General features: G+C 35.5%; 1 non-coding gene across 1 annotated transcript; it reads left to right on the top strand.

The window, feature by feature from the left end:
• Positions 1-7,921: 7,921 nt before the first annotated feature.
• On the top strand, positions 7,922-8,028 carry LOC141715272 (small nucleolar RNA R71). The gene has a single exon (XR_012572039.1). It is a non-coding gene; the product is annotated as a small nucleolar RNA R71 (small nucleolar RNA).
• The last annotated feature ends 13,438 nt before the right edge of the window (positions 8,029-21,466 follow it).

Below are 21,466 nucleotides of genomic sequence, written 5' to 3' on the forward strand. Positions count from 1 at the left end.
CAAGTTTTTCATACTGGTAACACTCCCATCATCATCTCTTACGATTACTAAGTATAATAGGTCTATCAAATCTATCCAGTAATCATCAAATCTATTTTATAAAACAAGGTCGACTAATATCACATCACATTACTACTATACGTATCATGTTTGTTCATAACATCATCATCTACTTCCTAGAGAACTCTTGATTTCCAATCCTTTCCAACCCCTTTAAAATTCTTCTAGCTCGCTCCATAAGATAATCATAGGTGGCATACTTACTAGTAGCTCAATATAACCTGGTAGCAACTATTTTTTGGAACACACAAATCCTTTCTTTAGGTTTCTTCTCACCCTTCTTATTATCTCGTGTACTCACCATATGCTATAGTTCTCGAATTCATCCTCATAGGTGTTATTCCTTCATAAGACGGGTTTTAAACTGATGGTGTAGAACAAGGTGTAGGGGAGACAGAAAAGATGCGTTCACAGCTGAATATCCGGTAGAACCAGAATCAGCATGTGGGGGATTCTCGAATAGGTAGCCTCGCATCAGGGGATGAGATAATAGTTTGAAAAGGTGCAACCATCGTAACAGGAGGTGATATAGCTAACACTAGTGGACGAGCAGGATGTGAATCAGATGATGGTCCTCCGACTAAATGCTCTGAATGATCAGACGATACTGGAATAAAAAAATCTGCCATTGCTGCTATCTGAAAATCGCGTCGCCATATAAGAATCTCGAATCTCATCACAAATCATACCAAAACCTATTATACAATCACACTCAACCTCTCGAAGTCCTATTTTTCTATTTCTTAATCATAATCCTAACCCTCTATCCATTCCCGATATTCTAAACTTGTTTTAGTGACTTATAACATGTCGCTCTGATTCCGAACCTGTGACGCCCTCCAAACCCGGGTCAGAAGTTTGGGGTCCACAACACATACACACACACACACACCATATTTAAACCTGTATATGAAATATTTTATACATTGACCCTTATTTACACAACCACGGATCACAACAGGTTAAAGTATGAAAATAAGCCACAACCTTAACTTTTATTACATCATACCAAATCCTAACTACTTCAACTTACAATTGCTAATGATATCGTTCTTACAATCTGGCATAACTCATCTACATTATAAGGCTCTAGCTAGCTCGATCCAACTTAATCTGGAATCCTAGCTCGCATACTGGACTGGGAATCCTCGTTACCAACAATTTCCTTTTCAACTGTTAAAAACAAAAAAAGGTTTGCAAGAGTGAGCTAACTAGCTCAGCAAGTCATAATAGCAATAACTGAGGTTAAACAATAACCAGTTGAAATGATTCAGAAGAAACAAGTTTCTGAATAAGCAATGATTAGAATTGGATATTCACGTTTCATTTTAAAAACCAAGGTTAGGCTGCTGATCAGTCACGCACTAACCCCGAGCAAGGATCCCAGCTTTGCTCTATATACTGGATCCAAGGCACGCATTGGCCTATTATGACCACGAATCTGGCCCGACCACGAATCTGGTCCACATTTATAAAACCATCCAATTCTAAAACAATTCAATATGATAACCAATATAATTCAATAAGCTGAATCATTAACAACATTTATCTTGAAGCATAGGGTGATTCACAATACCATGAAGGTATAATAAGGATTTCAAAAAGATTGGCTTTCAATCAAGGAAAGAATCAGAAAGTAGAAGACCAAGAGTTCAAGGGTTATAAGGATTGGTCTTCTGTTAAACAAGGAATAAGGGTTGGTATGTCAAGCAATTCAATATCAAAAATCAGTATGTGGTAGATATCTATTTATGGAGTAGTATCGTGTGTGGCTGGCTCGTATCTGAGAATTCAACAATCAATGGTTTATGAAGAATAAGGCTTATGGCTCAAGATCAATAAGAATCAGGGTTCAAGGTTGAATAGTTTAAAGCGCTTGCAATATAAAACATGATTTATTTTGAATACTGGCAACATGTTATGAGAAAGTTTGAAAATATTTGCAATATATCTTGAAGAAGGTTCAGAAGTACTTGCCTTATCACAGATGATTTCCAACTTTACTTGTACTCATCTAATAGTTTTATTCATCAACCACTTTCCGTTTCTTTCTATGCCTTGCTTCTCTTTATCAATCACCCGCCTTCTCTTTCTACGCTTCAATTCTATTTACTGATCACTGGCTTTCTTTTCTATGCCTCGTTTACTCTGCTAGGCAACACAAGTATCTATTAATATTCGAACTCATATTATTCTAATCACCACATAGACGTCATAAGCTTTTATCTATCCTTCGTTTTATCCAAATCCGATGTACTGATTGAAATTTATGACAAAAACCGTCCAACAATAACCACATAGGCATATAACACATCAATCAGCTAGCACGTAGCACATAACACGCAAGGTATTTGATCAAAATGATTGTTCAAAGAAGATTCAGAGTCAAAATGATTTTTCAGGTATTTAATACATATTTTTGAACATTTTTCAGAATTAAAACGGGACTCCGAATCATTTTATAATTAAATAATAGGGTTCAAACACCCGAATCTGACTTTAAAATAATTTAATAATAATTATCGAGTCTTGAAAATAATTTTAAAATAATATTTTAAAGCTCGAAACTATTTTTCAGAATTCTTAAATCAAAAATAAATAAATAAATCTAATTATTAAATCAATTAAAATTAATTAATAATTAATTATATTAATTAATCGATTAATTAAAATAATAAAAAACTAATTAAAATTAATTAATAAAATAATTTTGATTTATTTTTAAATAAAAAATAAATAAAATAATTTTCTGAATATAAAAATAATTAAATAACCATTTTCTGAATTTTTAAATAATAAAAATATCAATTTTCAAATAAAGTAAACAGTAATCCCATTTTTACAAAAATATTACAACTTCAGTGACTAAAGTGTAAAAACAGTTGTAAGAATTTGATTCAGCAAAATTTTGGATTGAAACCGGGTTGTATCCCAGGTCGAAATTGACCCGACCGGGTCGTTCAAGAACACATCGGCCGGTTCCAGAATTCGGTGGTCGGGGAAAGAATCCAGCGAGTCGATCTAGCAGCAAACACGAATCGGTTTGTACGATTCTGTATACCAAATGATTCCTGGCTTTAGCAGCAACCCAGGGATGTGCTTATTTCTTGCTTATCACCCCTAAAACCTGTTTCCTGGCGAGAATGCCATTATCGCCGGCGAAGCTTCAAGCTTTTCCGGCGATATTTTTCTGGCAACCAATGGAGCATTTAAGCACATAATTAAACTCGTCTTAATACGATCTACAAGCTAGTATCACCTAATTCAACCCAGAATCAATAAAAATAAAATACCCAATTCGAATTAAAAATATTCAAACTGTTAGAACCCTAATTTTCATTTTCCAGAATCAAAAGTCAATTTCTACATGTTATTGAACTCAGTTTTTGACATATAATATACCAAAATGACCAGAAAGGAAAGATCTACATGATTATGCCATCAAATCATATCAAAAATATTAAGAACAAAAATTCCTAATTTAATCCACAAATAATTCGAATTAAAACAATTAAATAAGAAAAATACCGTGATTTCTGCACAAAAATGGATAGTTGATTCAAAACGGTATTTTCGAGAGCTTCGATTTGATATATGGCACGCCCGAATCAGAGTTCGATAACGCCTTCGTTCGTGCGATTGATTCTCAAGAACGTAACATTTTTAGGGTTTTTCTCTGTAAATTCTATATTTCTACTGATCGATTATGATTATATGTATAAAATGAAATAATAAAAGGCAATATATATTTATGGAATATTGGTTCGTGTTGGATCATTTTGGATCGATAAATTAGTTACTTAGCTGCTAAGTAACTGTAAAAAATGATCTGATTTGATAACCGTATTGGATAATTATTCAAACCGGGTTTTTCATAAAACACTTTATACGAAAATAATGTAATAATATCCCATCTTTCGAGAATACGGGTTTTGATGATTCACCGAAATGATTATCGTATCGAAAATCTTGCACCGGGCCGCGCACGGGTCAAACCGTAATCTGGATTGAAAAAGTCAAAACACGGAAAATGTCTGGAATTACCATATTAGGTTAGGACGGAGTATTCAGAAGAGTTTTGGGTTGTAAAAACGTAAAAACGGTTTAAGTTGGACGATTCCCGGCTTTATCAAATAATTTTGTAATTATTCAGAAAATAATTAATAAATTCATAAATCAATATAAAATCATATAACAATCCAAAAATTACCTGAAAAATTCCATAATTATCTATATTTATTCTGGTCATAATAAAATTAACATACTTATACTTTACCACATATAAGCATCCACATATCCACACCCATCATCAGATAATTCACTAAAAATCACATAATAATCACATAAAACTCATTTATTGATAAAAATAATTACACGCAATATCCTGGATATTACACAAGGTAGTTCACAATGTCTACAAACCACGGTTCTTCCTCTTGCACTTCAAACAGCTGCTCATCGTGGAAAGACTCATTTATCAATATCTTATCCAGTGAAGTTGCTCTTGGATCTTCCAAATAAGAGAGATGATCAGCGACTTAATTCTCAGTACCTTTTATGTCCTTGATCTCTAATTCAAATTCCTGAAGCAAAAGAACCCATATAATCAATATAGGCTTCGAGTCCTTCTTCGAGACGAGATATCGAATTGCAGCGTGATCAATAAAAACTGTCACCTTCGTCCCAAGCAGATAAGATCGAAACTTCTCAAAATCGTAGATAATAGCCATAAGTTCTTTCTCAGTAGTAGTATAATTCAGTTGAGCACCATTTAGGGTCTTACAAGCATAGTAGACCACATTAAATATATTGTTCTTTCTCTGCCCAAGAACTGCTCCAACTGCATAGTCACTTGCATCGCACATCATCTCAAAAGGTTCATTCCAATAAGGTGCAGTTATGATAGGTGCTGTGATTAAACTCTTCTTCAAGAACTCAAAAGAAGCTAGGCACTTGTCATCAAACTTGAATGGGACATCCTTCTCCCAAAGATTGCACAAAGGTTTATAAATTTTTTAGAAGTCCTTGATGAACCGCCTATAGAAGCCCGCATGACCAAGAAAGCTGCGAACTCCCTTAATAGAAATTGGTGGAGGAAGATTTTTGATGACCCCCACTTTGGCTTTGTCCACCTCAAGACCCTTACTAGAGACCTTGTGACCAAGAATAATGCCCTGTCGCACCATAAAGTGACATTTCTCCCAGTTGAGAACCAAGTTGGTCTCAACACCCCTTTTAAGAACGTCGCCAAGATTCTGCAAGCACTCATCAAATGAATCTCCAAACATAGAGAAGTCGTCCATAAACACCTCCACATTCTGACCAATCATGTCAGATAAAATAGCCATCATGCATCTCTGAAATGTGGTCGGTGCTCCACATAAACCAAAAGAAGCCCTTCTAAAGGCAAAAGTACCAAATGGAAAAGTGAAAGTAGTCATTTCCTGATCTTCCGGAGCAATACAAATCTGATTATAGTCCGATTAGCCATCCAGAAGACAGTAGTACTCATGCACAACCAATCTAACCAGCATCTGATTAATAAACATCAGAGGGAAGTGATCTTTTCTTGTGGCCTTGTTCAGCTTCCTATAATCGATGCAAACTCTCCACCTCATGACTATTCGAGTAGGAAAGAGCTCATTCTTCTCATTAGCAATAACGGTGATACCTCATTTCTTTGTTACACTCTGAACTAGTCTCACCCAAGAACTGTCAGAAATGTGATAGATGATCCCTGTATCTAGCCACTTAAGAATATCCTTCTTCACAACTTCTTTCATGATAGGATTTATCCTTTTTTGTTGCTCAACAATAGGCTTGCTACCTTCCTCTAGCAGAATTTTATGCATACAATAAGAAGGGCTGATTCCCTTGATATATGTTATCGTCCATCCAATTGCTGATTTGAACTCTCTCAGAATTCTTAAGAGTTTTTCCTCATCACTAACTGAAAGGTCAGATGCAATAATAACAGGAAAAATAGATGCATCACCTAAAAAAGCATACCTTAAGTGTTCAGGAAATGGTTTAAGCTCAAGTGTACGAGCTTCCTCAATAGATGGCTTGAGGCCCTTTAGAGATTTGTTCAGCTCCTCCATTCCAAGAGATTCAAAAGGAATATCTAGCTTCCTCTTCCAGGGAGAAGCATTCAGATATTGTAATTGCTCATCATATTTATCATCTTCACTATCGGAGTTCCCCAACAAGGCCTTTTCTAAGGCATCAGACCTTAGCAATTGTTCAAGTTCTGAAGTAACCATAGAATCGAACAACTCCACCTTTAACCACTCCTCATTTTCCATAGGGAATTTCATGGAATCGAACACATTAAAAGTTACATCCTGATCCAGCACTTGCATGGTGAGCTCACCCTTCTGCACATCTATCAAGGTTCGGCTAGTAGCCAAGAAAGGTCTTCTGAAGATTATGGTAATCTTCTTATCCTCCTCGAAATCAAGAATTACAAATCAAACGGAAAGTTGAGTATATCCACCTTGACCAAAACATCCTCAACAATGCCTCGCAGATATGTAATAGAATGATCGGCCAACTGCAAAGTCTTATAAGTAGGTTTTGCATCAGGTAAGTCCAACTTCTTGAAGATTGACAAAGGCATCAGATTGATGCTAGCTCCCAAGTCACATAAGCATTTGTCAAATGACACTTTTCCAATGGTGCAAGGAATAGTGAAGCTACCAGGATCTTTGAGCTTCAGAGGCAACTTCTGCTGCAGCACAGCACTGCATTCCTCTATGAGAGCAACTGTCTCTAAGTCATCAAGCTTCACCTTCCGAGAGAGTATACCTTTCATATACTTTGCATAACTAGGCATCTGTTCAAGAGCTTCAGCGAAAGGTATGTTGATATGAAGTTTCTTGAACACCTCCAGAAACTTCTCAAACTGCTTATCCAGCTTTTTCTTCTACAGCCTCTTAGGAAAGGGAGGTGGAGGATAGATCTATTTCTCCCCGGTATTACCCTCAGGAGGAGTGTATTCAACAATAGTCTTCCTTGGTTCCACTTCAGCTTCCTTCTGCACTTCTTCCTCAGCCACAGCTTCTTCATCCGAAACTTGAGAGTGTTCAGGATTTGCAACCTTCCCAAACCTTAATGTAATTGCCTTAACCTGATCCTTAGCTTCCCTCTTTCCTGGTACTTCAGTGTCTCTAGGAAGTGTACCAGGTTGACGATTCAGCAAGGCATTGGCAATTTGTCTAATTTTATTTTCCAAGGTCTTGATAGAAACTGTTTGGCTCTTGCACATGAGCCTCAACTCTTCCAATTCAGATTTTTCATTAGACTATTGTAGTTGGAGTTGTTGCTTTGGTGCATATTGCGGTTGCTGAAAACCATGGGGTTGTACTGCTTTGCTGGATACTGTTGATAAGGCTGCTGAACCGTATTCTGAGTATTGCTCCAGCTAAAGTTCGGATGATTTCGGTTGTTAGGATGATAGGTGGCTGGTACAGGTTGCAGCGACCTCTGAAAGTTGCACATAAACTGAGCTAATTCACTAAAAATGGCACACTGATCAGTCTCATGGGCACCAGCATAAACCTCACAAACACTAGTGATCTAATTAACTCCATAATTAGACAGAGAATCCACCTTCATTGTCAAAGCCTTAAGTTGAGCAACTATAGCAGTAGCTACATCCAACTCCAGAATTCCTGCTACCTTATCATGAGATTGTCGCTGAGTAGGATTCTGGTATTCATTAGCATCCATCAGTTCGATCAATTCATAAGCTTCATCATAGCTTTTGGCCCACAAGACTCCTCCTGATGCTGCATCCAACATGGGTCTAGAAATAGCATCCAAACCATTATAGAAATAATTAATGATCATCTATTCAGGCATCCCATGATGAGGACACTTCCTAAGCATCTCCTTATATCGATCCCAAGCTTCGCATAAAGATTTTCCAGATTGCTGAGCAAATTGAGTAAGTGCGTTTCTGATTGCAGCAGTCTTTGCCATAGGAAAGAATTTGGTTAAAAACTTTTGAGCAAGATCCTCCCATTTGGTGATAGACCCCGGTGGTAGAGAATGTAACCAGCACTTAGCTTTATCCCGTAGAGAGAATGGGAAAATCCTCAACCTAATAGCATCTTCAGAAACTTCGTTGAACTTGAAAGTGTCGCAGATCTCGATGAAATCTATGATGTGCATGTTGAGGTCTTATAACGACCCGTGTATTTTCGAATTATTTAAATATGTGATTATTATGGAAATTATTATTTAAAATATATGTATTGGTTTTGACCGCCATGTGTTGTTTGATTATTATCTAGGTGTGATTTATGTTGTACAGGGTTGTTCGCGTGATTAATTAAGGAATTGTATTGAATTGCTCCACTTTTAAAGTGGATTTAATGTAACTTTATTTGTATAAATATTTGAAGTGTCTCTAAAATTGTTTTTATGATTTTATAATTTCAATAATTATTTTTAGGATTTTATAAAATTGAGAAATTAATATTTTATTAATTATTTATCTTTAAATGATTTTTTAAATGCTTTTAACTGTAAAATCTGTATTTAATTCCAGAATTCTTCAAAAATTATGAAACTCATAGTTATTTAAGTTTGGAATATTTCGAGAATTTTAAAACTATTTTGGAAATTTTCGGGATTAATTTCACGCGCTCGTTGTTTCGCTTCATTGATAAAAGCGGATATAAAGTACATTTTAAAAATTGTTTTAAAATTTCAAAATTCATGTTTTTATTAACTTCGGGATATTTATAATATTTTAAGACTATTTTCATGATTTTCTGAATCTATTTTAAGTACACCTCATTTCGTTAAATGTGAAATATGGGTATATACTGCGTTTCAGAAATTATTTTTAAATTATGAAACTTATGTTTTTATTAACTCCGGGATACTTATGATATTTTAAAACTAATTTCGTAATTTTCGGGGGCTGTTTTATTCGCACCTTGATTCGTTAATTTTAAAATTTTCGGGGCAAAGCGTTGCAGCAGGACACGTGTTAGTTTCTCGTTAATTCGATTGATACGTGGCAGTAGCAGCATTATTCAAAAAAAAATAATAAACAGGGGATGTAACCCCTGTTCTTCACCCCGTCTCTTTCTCTCTACAATCTATTCTCTCTCTCTCTCTAAAATCTCTCAATCTCTCGCTCTATCCTCTCTGTAATCATCGAGCCATCCCTCTCTTTTTCTTGCCGGGTTTTCCCTGCGATTCCTATGTTTCTTCCGACTTCTTCCTATTCCTGCCGCCGATTAGCTTTCAGGCCACCGCCCTCTTTCCTTCTGTTCCGTTCTCCGGTGAATACTTCAGTTGTTTCTGTGTTTACATATATATATGTGTATGTATGTGCGTTGTATGTGTGGATTCGGGTGTGTTACACACCCTGTTGTTCTCGATACCATCCTGCTTGCTGTTGTTGCCGGATTTTTCTGACTTTACGGCTGTTGTTGTGTTCTTTTCTGGTTGCATGCGCGTGGGCGCGTGTTACCTTGTGATTCGGGACTGTTAGTAATATTTTACTAATATTTTATTAATTTTGCTGCAGGAAACTATTTGAATAATATTTGTGAAATTAAATAATTGTTTTGTGGAGGAAATTATTGATTAATCGGTAGAATTTATTTGGAAACCCGACGAGTATTGGGCACCAATAAATTTTACCGCCGTCGGCGATGAGCCTCGGCGAGCCGACGGTGGACGATGATGATATATATCTGAGTCCTAATATTTTAAAAGAAATAAATGTAAAAACGCGAATAATAATAAATAGTTGGTTTAAATCAGTGGTTGGGATTTGTGGAATTGGAATGTGATTGGATAATTGTTACGATTATTGTGTTTGGGATTTGACGTCGATTGATGTTTCGACGGGTAGTCCGATGAACAAAGGGGACGCTACCCGATTTTCGGAAAATCGAACTACGGAAATACGGGAGCGTATCCGAAGATTATTAGGACGTCGAGCGAGTATAAGTAAATACATATATGTATGTTTTATACAGAACCTGATTGTACGTTGTGTTGTATGTTTTGTCCAAAACACAGTAACCCTAATTTCATAAAATGACGAGTATACGTATTTTCTAAAAACGAACACTAGATCGATTTCAAGAATGTAAACCTTAATTGTTGTGTGTGTTATTCTAATATGAATAATTATGAGTCGGGTTTGAATATTGTTGGGTAAGAATTAGTATCGAGGATATGTCAAGCATACCTAGACGTCTAACGTAGGGTATTTCGACCCTGTAGGTTATAGTCGGGAACCTGAAAGTGGACGATGGACTAAAGATAACCTAGTGGTCAGTCGACGAGCTCCGTAGAGTTCCAACAGGAAGACCTGAGTGTCGAAATCAAATCCAATGGGATCTAGTTGTTGGACGTTAGAGCCTGAGCAGCAAAGTCGGCTCAGAATTGATCAGTAATAGTTGCAAAGCCTTGTAAGGCAAGTATTTATGAACTTTTCTTCAAGATATATATTACCATTGTTTTTGAACTGTTTCATAACATGTCGTTATTATTCAAAATAACTCTTGTTTTATATTGCGCATGCTTCAAACTACTTACCCTTGAACCCTGATTATTTCTTGATCTTGAGCCGTAAGCCTGATTCTTTGCAATTCATCCTTTGTTGATACACTATTTCGAAAACCTAAGGACTAAATCGTATGAATACCTCATATACCAAACCACACAGATATGATACTACTCCCCAAATGTTTAACTACCAAACACCAAACACTGGAAGAAAATTATTTGAAAACACAGAAATTTTTATACCCAACCAATCCTTATAACATTAAATAACTACACCTTGGAAAAAAATCATTACAGATCTAATACCTGATGCTTGTACAAACTAAAAACCGTTTCTTATACATACCCTGACATACCCTTGAGATATCCATGAGTTTCCTTACGTTTTTATTCAAGTGTTTAACCATAGTTGATTATGATCCTGTTTTATCGAATTATATTGTTTATCATATTGAACTGCTTTAGGATTGGATAGTTTTTATATATGTGGACCAGATTCGTGGTCAGACCATACCAATGGTCAAGTTAGGCCAATGTGTGCCTTGGATCCAGTAATTAGAGCAGTGTTGTGTGCTTGCTCGGGGTTAGTGCGTGACTGATCAGCAGCCTAACCTTGGTTTTTTAAACTTAAAATGAATATCTAATTCTAATGAATAGTTAAAAAGAAACTTGATTCCTTTGAATCATCTCATTTGATCATTGTTTAACCTCAGTTATCGTTATCATGACTTGCTGAGCTAGTTAGCTCACCCTTACGATTTTTTTATATATTTTACAGTTAAAAAGAATATGGATGATAGTGAAGTTCCTCAGTCCAAAGTGCGGGCTAAGGTTCCAGTCGAGTTGGATCGAGCTAGTAGAAGTTTCATACGGTAAAGAGATAGTCAGATTGTAAGAATGATTTTATTATCAATTGTAAGTTAAATTAGTTGGGATTTGGTACGATGTAATAATTAAGGTTGTAGCTTATTTTCATACTTTAACTGTTGTGATCCGTGGTTTTGTGAAGTAGGGTCATTATAAATAATATTTCTTATACAGGTTGATATATTGTGTTTGTGTTGTGGACCCCAAACTTCTGACCCGGGTTTGGAGGATGCCACAGGTTGGTATCAGAGCTACAGGTTATAAGTCACTGAAACAAGCCTAGATTATCGGGATTGGGTAGAGGGTTAGGATTAGGATTAGGATATAGAAAGCTAAGACGTCCTAAGGATGAGTTTGACTATATAGTTGGTCTCCGGCACTGTTCGTGTTGCGATTCGGGAATTCTCAGCTTGCAACGTGATTTCCAGACAACGACAATGGTATATCCTGATTTCCCGATGTCATTTGGAGCTTTCCGTTCGTGGATCGTCATCTTCTCTCAGATTGGATTGCACCTTGTTCCTCCACCAGCATTAATGGCACTACCTTCTGTTGTAACGGGTGCACTTCTTCAAGCTATTCTACGCTACTTTTCCACCTCTTGATGCGAGATTACCTATTCAAGAATTTCCATCTGTTTATTCTTGCCTTACTGGACATTCGGCCGTGAGTGTATCTCTTAAGTTTACCCTACATCCTGTTCTATACCCCCAGTTGAGAACTTGTCCTATGACGCGATAGTACCTACGAGGATGGATTCGAGAGCTACAGTAAATGGTGAGTGCTTGAGATATAAATAAAGGTGAGATGAAGTTTAGAGAGGAGATTTAAGTGTTTTAGAGGATAACCGTTATCGGGTTAAAAGAAGCCATTAGTGACTAAGCCACCCGTAAATAATTATGGGATGAATTAGATGAATTTTGAAAGAGTAAGGGAGAAAAGTATAAACCTGGGATTTTTTTTGTGAAATTAAATGATGAGGATATGATAAATGCGATTTGTAAAGCAGTATTGAGATGTGATATGAGCAAACTTTGTTCTATGAAATAGACTTATTGACTATTGGATAGCCTATTTTACTTAATTACTGCAACGGTAAAGTCGGGAGTATTACCAGTATGGAAGCTTTGATGTGAAGCTACAAATAAGATAGTATGCAACAACAATTGAAGTTTTCATCGATTAAGGAAGGTAAGTGGACATGATAAAGGAGATAAGGTAGATTGAAGTGAACGGACCTTTATATGATTGTTTTTTTTATTTGGTACTTTGTTATAGGTCGGAAGGACAACAACCAACTTATATAGTAAGGACAACCAGGTTTGTGATTTTCCAAACTTTTTAAACAAGTTTTCGAAAAAGATTTTTCCTTACAAAATTTCTAAAAGTCTTTTTGAATAAAATAAGTTTTAAACCTTGGTTGTCAAGTTACTACTTGAGTTTCTTGTTTGTTAAAAGACCCGGATTACCTGGAAGGATGCTGTTTCAGACTCAGTATTGTTAATTCGGAGAACGAGATAACCTGTGATTATGAAGAAGTTAATTATTCCTAACAGCAAGGTGCAAGTATTATCTGATAAGATTAACAACAGAACCAGCGTATGGAGTAACTATTCATCCAATTACTGGGATTATCAGAGTTCGAAGAATTCATTGATTTAACGGAAGCCTGAGCATGATTGAAGAAGATTGGGAAGATTTCCAGACTTTTTTTTAAAAGAAGAATATTACTAGTAAAAAGATCGCTATGTTGAATGATTAATGGTTATTCCAAATAAAAAAGAGGAAACTCAAGGTTATCTGATAAGAACGCTATTATGATCGAATTGTTAAAGTATTATACGTGTAGGTGCGACGTTACAAACGCAAGACTTAACAAGTAAGAATCTACCATAATGCTTAATTTGCTAAGGCATTTCAACATACTTTTTAAAGTTGTTATATGACACCATTGGGATATGATTGAACGAGCTCGAGAAATTAATACCAATGAAATTTGGATGGTAACCAATGGTATTGTTCCTGCCTTCAATATTACAGCATATATTCCTACTCAATTCCTAAAAACGTATGAACTTCTTTTCTTAAATAAACTCTTTGCTATGATATCGAAAAGAGGATATTGCATTCTTTTCAAATTTATTTGCTTCCCTCAAGTTTTGTGTTCTGATTGGGACAAACAGTGTTATGGTGAGACACTTTGTCAGAATGACGAAGAGTCGGGTGGGACGCCACCTAATCATGTGTTGTATGCCAAATGGTATGAAAGACTGGCCATCTTAAGTACCAATGTGGTTGTCTCATTTCATATTCAAATCCTATTTTCTTCTTCATTTCAACTCTAATTTTGTTGAATTATGAATTCTTCTAGTTGCTTCGTTGTACTGTCGTTCTCTGTAAGAGTTTTTCAAATAGAAATCAACGAATTATGGACCGAGCGGGCAAAGTTCCATCTACTTCTCACGCATGGACAGCAAAGAAGGGCATATGGCGAGAATTGCAAATCACTAACCCAGTTAGGGATGCATTAAGAATCAAGGGAATCTACTCCAAGTAGGATACATCTTCGAGAACGAGAATATGCGACTTTCCTGTGAAATATGTTGTTCAGATTATGGACGTGACAACATGGATGACGATAGTAAGTACCTTATGCATTAAAGTATTAAAAGATGCAAAAGAAACTTAATTGTTTATCTCTCAAGGTTTTGTTAATAAGATGAATTACCCTGTTGAATTGATAAGATTATGGTTAAAAGGATTAGCAAGTCAAGAACGTGTAGTTGTTAAATAAATAAGTACTAATGGTGGAATTGAGGTTTCTGGAAATAAGTTGTGAAGAATTGATATCATGGAAGATAAGAGGTTTTGATATTATTCTAAGGAATAGATTAACTATGGGAGCATGATACCCAGACAAACCGTCGTGATGAAGAAATGGTCCTAAAGACGTTAAGTGAGAATATGATGAGATAAAAAGGAAGAAGGAGAGTAAAGAATTTGTTAATGATGATTACGGTGATCAAGATGTGAGCATTATGGTAGTCATGAGATAAATAAATGTCAGAAGCAAACAAAATTTGAAGATTTTATAATGATTAAAGAGTTTCAAGATATGTTTTCAAATGGGTTATCAATATTTTCTCCAGATAGAGAAGTGAAGTTCACGATTGACTTAGCACCTGAAACGAAGCCATTGACTAGGGCCTTACACAAAATAGCACCAGTTAGAACGAGGAAGCTAGCAAAGCTGATGCAAGAAATGCTAGAAGAAGAAGCAATTAAACCCAGTGTATCCCATGAAGTGTACCAGTACTATTTGTTAATAAGAAAATGGAAGTATGAGATTATGTGTCAACTAAAACCAGCTCAACAAATTTACTATCAAGAGTAAGTATATGTTACCTTGAACTACTGATTTGTTGATCAAACAGAAGGCAGCAAAGTATTTTCTAAAATTGATTTAAGATTTGGGGTGTTACCAATTGGAGATTGAACCTATGGACATAATCTTTAAGGAATATCTGGATAAGTTGTATTTGTGTTACTTAAAGTCAATGGAGGACCATGCGAAGTATTTAATGACAATGGAGGAGTCAGAGAAGAAAGAAGTTGTATGTAAAGTTGCAAGGTGAAAGTTTTGATGATAGAAAGCGTAAATAGTTAGTGAGGAGGAGATTAGAGGAGATCTAGTAGAAATTAAAGTCACCATGAATAAAGAAAGGTCAAAAGCACCAACAAAAGTAAGAAGTTTTACCATGGACCGGCTATACTGAAAATTTGTACAAGGTTTCTTGAAAGTTGCAATGCCTTTGATGAAGCTAATTAGGAAAAACAATAAGTATGAAATAGAGAAGGGTGAAGAAAGTTTTGTAGAGTTAAATGAAAGAATGGTTATAGTACCTGCTATATCACTTTGAAGATATCAAGGAGATTTGGTAGTTTATAGTGATGCTTCTCATCAGGGAGTAGGATGTGTGTTGATGCGGTATAATAAAGTTATTGTATATGCACCCAGACAACCGAAATCTTATGAGCAGAAGTATCCTACTCATCATTAGGGCTAACAGTAATAATATTTATTTTGAAAAATGGGGAGGCATGATATGTATGGAGAAAGGTGTAAAAGCTACGGACCATAAGAGTTTGAAGTAAGTATTCACGAGAAAAATAAATGTAGTGGCAAGCGATAAACAAAAATGAGAGAACGAACATAGAGACTATACCAGAAGGATTAACTATAGGATTCTCGAAGTTGGAATTGGAAGCTAAAGTTCATAATCCAAAAGGAAGGAAGATAGATAGTGTGACCTTTCAGTTGAAGTTGTGAAGGGAACGATAAAATGTCAAGAGAAGATAATGGATCACGATGTTAGTAGTTAGAAAAAAGAAATTTATGCGCCCAGGAGAACGATCACGATATCTCCAGATTTTCTTCCAGCACTTGGATGCTACAGGTAAAAGAATTAAGAAATAAGATCCCACATGGAATTCACAATATTAAGTATTTAATTAGTGAAGAGACGCCAAGATATATGGAAATTTAAAGAAAAATAGTGATAACCAAGTATAAGAAGGAAATTTCAAGATAGATCAGGAGGTGTTGGACATGTCAAAGAGTTAAGACGAAGTATTGGAAAGCCTAGTGGATAAGGAAGACCCAGGAAGTGACTTTACAAGAGGCGAATCGTGAAGTGGGAGTTTAGAAAAATAACGAATAAGAATAAGTGACCCCTATAAAGAATTAATTTCCTACGAGACCTAATTTAAGCAATATATTATATCTCGAGGATTAACTTAAGATCCAACCTGAGAAAATATCAGAAATTACGATTAAAGTGAGTTAAGAGCATTGCAAGCTCTGGTAATATTATGTGAAATCACGAGTGTATCAGGTGGCTATAAAGAATTGAGGAACGTGGTGTATAAGGAGTATTTGGATAAGCAAACTATATTTATTGATAACATCCTCAGCTACCCAAGGAATAAGAAAGTCTGCGTGGGATGCCCAAGGATTTTCTCCAAAGATCAGAAGGAAAGCAACTATACGCTGAGTCTTTAAGAATGAAATTTTGACTAAGGTTAACAAAAGATTCTGAATTAATCCATTAACAACCACCTAAGCAAAACCGTATGGTAACGGATGTTTTTAGGCCGACAGAAAGGATTGGATGTAATTAAGACCACCAAGGAGTTAATAAACGAATTGGACATAGTGAAATCTGAAGTTCAAATATTTAAAAATAACAGTACATGAAAATATGAGATTACTTTTCAGCCTTAACTGATGGAAAAGAGTAAGAGATGTTCAAATGTTTAGAAACCAAGTTGAAAATGGGCACCACCTATCATCCTTAAACGGAGAGTCAAAGTACGAAAGTGATTCAGGAACTGTAAGATATATTGAGAGATTGAGTTTTAAGAAAACACTGGAATGATTATTTATCATCAATGTCAGCTTTGGAATGCTACCTTACCAAGCTTCATGCGAACGTGAGTGTAAGTTCCCATTTTTATTAAGATAAAGTGAGAGAAAGGAAGTTGTTAAATTCTAAGTTAATTCTACACACCAAGAGCGTAGTGCTAATTGTTAAAGCAGCTCGGAGTAGACAAAGAAAGAAGACGAAATGGTATTGAGAGAAAGTATGAGTATAGAAATAGGACTAATAGTGATAGTAAAAGTGTCATCTTGAAAGAGATTGGATAAGTCTAAGTAGAAGGGACATGTCAAGTCCTAAAATTAGTAAACCATTCGAAGTATTGATAAATATAGATAAAGTTATTCATGAGTTAACGTTACCGTCACAACAGTGTGCACATATAGTGTGTTTAACCTGTTAATGTTAAAGCGTTAAGTATCTGATTTGAATTAAGTGAGTGATTAGGAACCAATGGGCTCTTGTCCAAGTTTGTTTTGTATATAGTGATCGATCTAAATTCTTGATCGTTCAAGGCAAGTCATTGAAAATGAGTGTATATCTATAGTAAGTACGTTTGAAATCCTTGAATAGGAGAGTCTACTTGGAAACTAGAGTCAGATATGCTTGACACATATCCTCACTTGTGTAACTAGACCAGATTCTGAGGACAGAATCTTTTTAAGGGGGGAAGGATTTAACGACCAGTGTATTTTCGAATTATTTAAATATGTGATTATTATGGAAATTATTATCTAAAATATATGTATTGGTTTTGACCGCCATGTATTGTTTGATTATTATCTAGGTGTGATTTATGTTGTACCGGGTTGTTCGGGTGATTAATTAAGGAATTGTACTGAATTGTTCCACTTTTAAAGTGGATTTAATGCAACTTTATTTGTATAAATATTTGAAGTGTCTCTAAAATTGTTTTTATGATTTTATAATTTCAATAATTATTTTTAGGATTTTATAAAATTGAGAAATTAATATTTTATTAATTATTTATCTTTAAATCATTTTCTGAATGCTTTTAATTGTAAAATCTGTATTTAATTCCAGAATTCTTCAAAAATTATGAAACTCATAGTTATTTAAGTTTGGAATGTTTAGAATTTTAAAACTATTTTGGAAATTTTCGGGATTAATTTCACGCGCTCGTTGTTTCGCTTCATTGATAAAATGGGATATAAAGTGCATTTTAAAAATTGTTTTAAAATTTCAAAATTCATGTTTTTATTAACTTCGGGATATTTGTAATATTTTAAGACTATTTTCATGATTTTCTGAATCTGTTTTAAGTACACCTTAGTTCGTTAAATGTGAAATATGGGTATATACTGCGTTTCAGAAATTATTTTTAAATTATGAAACTTATGTTTTTATAAACTCCGGGATACTTATGATATTTTAAAACTATTTTCGTAATTTTCGGGGGCTGTTTTATTCGCACCTTGATTCGTTAATTTTAAAATTTTCGGGGCAAAGCGTTGCAGCAGGACACGTGTTGGTTTCTCGTTAATTCGATTGATACGTGGCAGTAGCAGCATTATTCGAAAAAAAAATAATAAATAGGGGATGTAACCCCTGTTCTTCACCCCGTCTCTTTCTCTCTACAATCTATTGTCTCTCTCTCTCTAAAATCTCTCAATCTCTCGCTTTTTCCTCTCTGTAATTATCGAGCCATCCCTCTCTTTTTCTTGTCGGGTTTTCCTTGCGATTCCCCTGTTTCTTCCGACTTCTTCCTATTCCTGCCGCCGATTAGCTTTCCGGCCGCCGCCCTCTTTCCTTCTGTTCCGTTCTCCGGTGAATACTTCAGTTGTTTCTGTGTTTACATATATATATATATATATGTATATATATGTGTATGTCTGTGCGATGTGTGTGTGGATTCAGGTGTGTTACACACCCTGTTGTTCTCGATACCATCCTGCTTGCTGTTGTTGCCCGATTTTTCTAACTTTACGGCTGTTGTTGTGTTCTTTTCTGGTTGCATGCGCGTGGGCGCGTGTTACCTTGTGATTCGGGACTGTTAGTAATATTTTACTAATATTTTATTAATTTTGCTGCAGGAAACTATTTCAATAATATTCGTGAAATTAAATAATTCTTTTGTGGAGGAAATTATTGATTAATCGGTAGAATTTATTTGGAAACCTGACGAGTATCGGGCACCAATAAATTTTACCGCCGTCGGCGATGAGTCTCGACAAGCCGACGGTGGACGATGATGATATATATCTGAGTCCTAATATTTTAAAAGAAATAAATGTAAAAACGCGAATAATAATAAATAGTTGGTTTAAATCAGTGGTTGGGATTTGTGGAATTGGAATATGATTGGATAATTGTTACGATTATTATGTTTGGGATTTGACGTCGATTGATGTTTCGACGGGTAGTCCGATAAACAAAGGGGACGCTGCCCGATTTTTGAAAAATAGAATACGGAAATACGGGAGCGTATCCGAAGATTATCGGGACGTCGAGCGAGTATAAGTAAATACATATATGTATGTTTTATATAGAACCTGAAGTACGTTGTGTTGTATGTTTTGTCCAAAACACAGTAACCCTAATTTCATAAAATGACGAGTATACGTATTTTCTAAAAACGAACACTAGATCGATTTCAAGAATGTAAACCTTAATTGTTGTCTGTGTTATTCTAATATGAATAATTACGAGTCGGGTTTGAATATTGTTGGGTAAGAATTAGTATCGAGGATATGTCAATCATATCTAGACGTCTAACGTAGGGTATTTCGACCCTGTAGGTTATAGTCAGGAACCTGAAACTGGACGATGGACTAAAGATACCCTAGTGGTCAGTCAACGAGCTCCGTAGAGTTCCAACAGGAAGATCGGAGTGTCGAAATCGAATCCAATGGGATCTAGTTGTTGGACGTTAGAGCCTGAGCAGCAAAGTCGGCTCAGAATTGATCAGTAATTGTTGTAAAGCCTTGTAAGGCAAGTATTTCTAAACTTTTCTTCAAGATATATATTACCAATGTTTTTGAACTGTTTCATAACATGTCGTTATTATTCAAAATAACTCATGTTTTATATTGCGCATGCTTCAAACTACTTACCCTTGAACCCTGATTATTTCTTGATCTTGAGCCGTAAGCCTTATTCTTTGCAACCCATCCTTTGTTGATACACTATTTCGAAAACCTAAGGACTAAATCGTATGAATACCTCAGATACCAAACTACACAGATATGATACTACTCCCCAAATATTTAACTACCAAACACCAAACACTGGAAGAAAATTGTTTGAAAACACAGAAACTTTTATACCCAACCAATCCTTATAACATTAAATAACTACACCTTGGAAAAAAATCATTACAGATCTAATACCTGATGCTTGTACAAACTAAAAACCATTTCTTATACATACCCTTACATACCCTTGAGATATCCATGAGTTTCCTTACGTTTTTATTCAAGTGTTTAACCATAGTTGATTATGATCCTGTTTTATCGAATTATATTGTTTATCATATTGAACTGCTTTAGGATTGGATAGTTATTATATATGTGGACCAGATTCGTGGTCAGACCATACCAATGGTCAAGTTAGGCCAATGTGTGCCTTGGATCCAGTAATTAGAGCAGTGCTGTGTGCTTGCTCGGGGTTAGTGCGTGACTGATCAGCAGCCTGACCTTGGTTTTTAAAACTTAAAATGAATATCTAATTCTAATGAATAGTTAAAAAGAAACTTGATACCTTTGAATCATCCCATTTGATCATTGTTTAACCTCAGTTATCATTATCATGACTTGCTGAGCTAGTTAGCTCACCCTTGCGATTCTTTTATATATTTTACAGTTGAAAAGAATATGGAAGATAGTGAAGTTCCTCAGTCCAAAGTGCGGACTAAGTTTCCAGTCGAGTTGGATCGAGCTAGCAGAAGTTTCATGCGGTAAAGAGATAGTCAGATTGTAAGAATGATTTTATTATCAATTGTAAGTTAAATTAGTTGGGATTTGGTACGATGTAATAATTAAGGTTGTAGCTTGTTTTCATACTTTAACCTATTGCGATCCGTGGTTTTGTGAAGCAGGGTCATTATAAATAATATTTCTTATACAGGTTGATATATTATGTTTGTGTTGTGGACCCCAAACTTCTGACCCGGGTTTGGAGGACGCCAGAGGTCTTCTGTCGGAAAACCCCCAAACTGAACTGAGTTATGTATCATCTGAATCGTGCTCGACTTGATCTCAAAGGTATTAGCCGAGATGGCTGGTTGAACAATGCTAGACTGAATATCATCGATCTTCGGTTGAGAGTAGTCCATCAAAGCCTTTGGATTCGCTTCTAGTTCTCCCATTGCAATAAGAGCCTCTTTTTCTTCCTCAACTAAGATCTCTTCTTCAACTTTCTCCTCGACTATAAATTCTTCCTCATCTTGATCCAGTGTCCTCTTACGAGACCGAGAACGCGTATGCATACACGCTCGCTAGAGTACCTGAAATATGACAAGGAATTAAGTAAGTAACAATGTCTAAGTCACTGAACTTTAAAGACCAATGATGATAAACACATAAACTAAAAAGTAACACCGA

Source organism: Apium graveolens, chromosome 3, assembly GCF_009905375.1.
Source record: "Apium graveolens cultivar Ventura chromosome 3, ASM990537v1, whole genome shotgun sequence".
In the NCBI taxonomy this organism is placed as follows: domain Eukaryota; kingdom Viridiplantae; phylum Streptophyta; class Magnoliopsida; order Apiales; family Apiaceae; genus Apium; species Apium graveolens.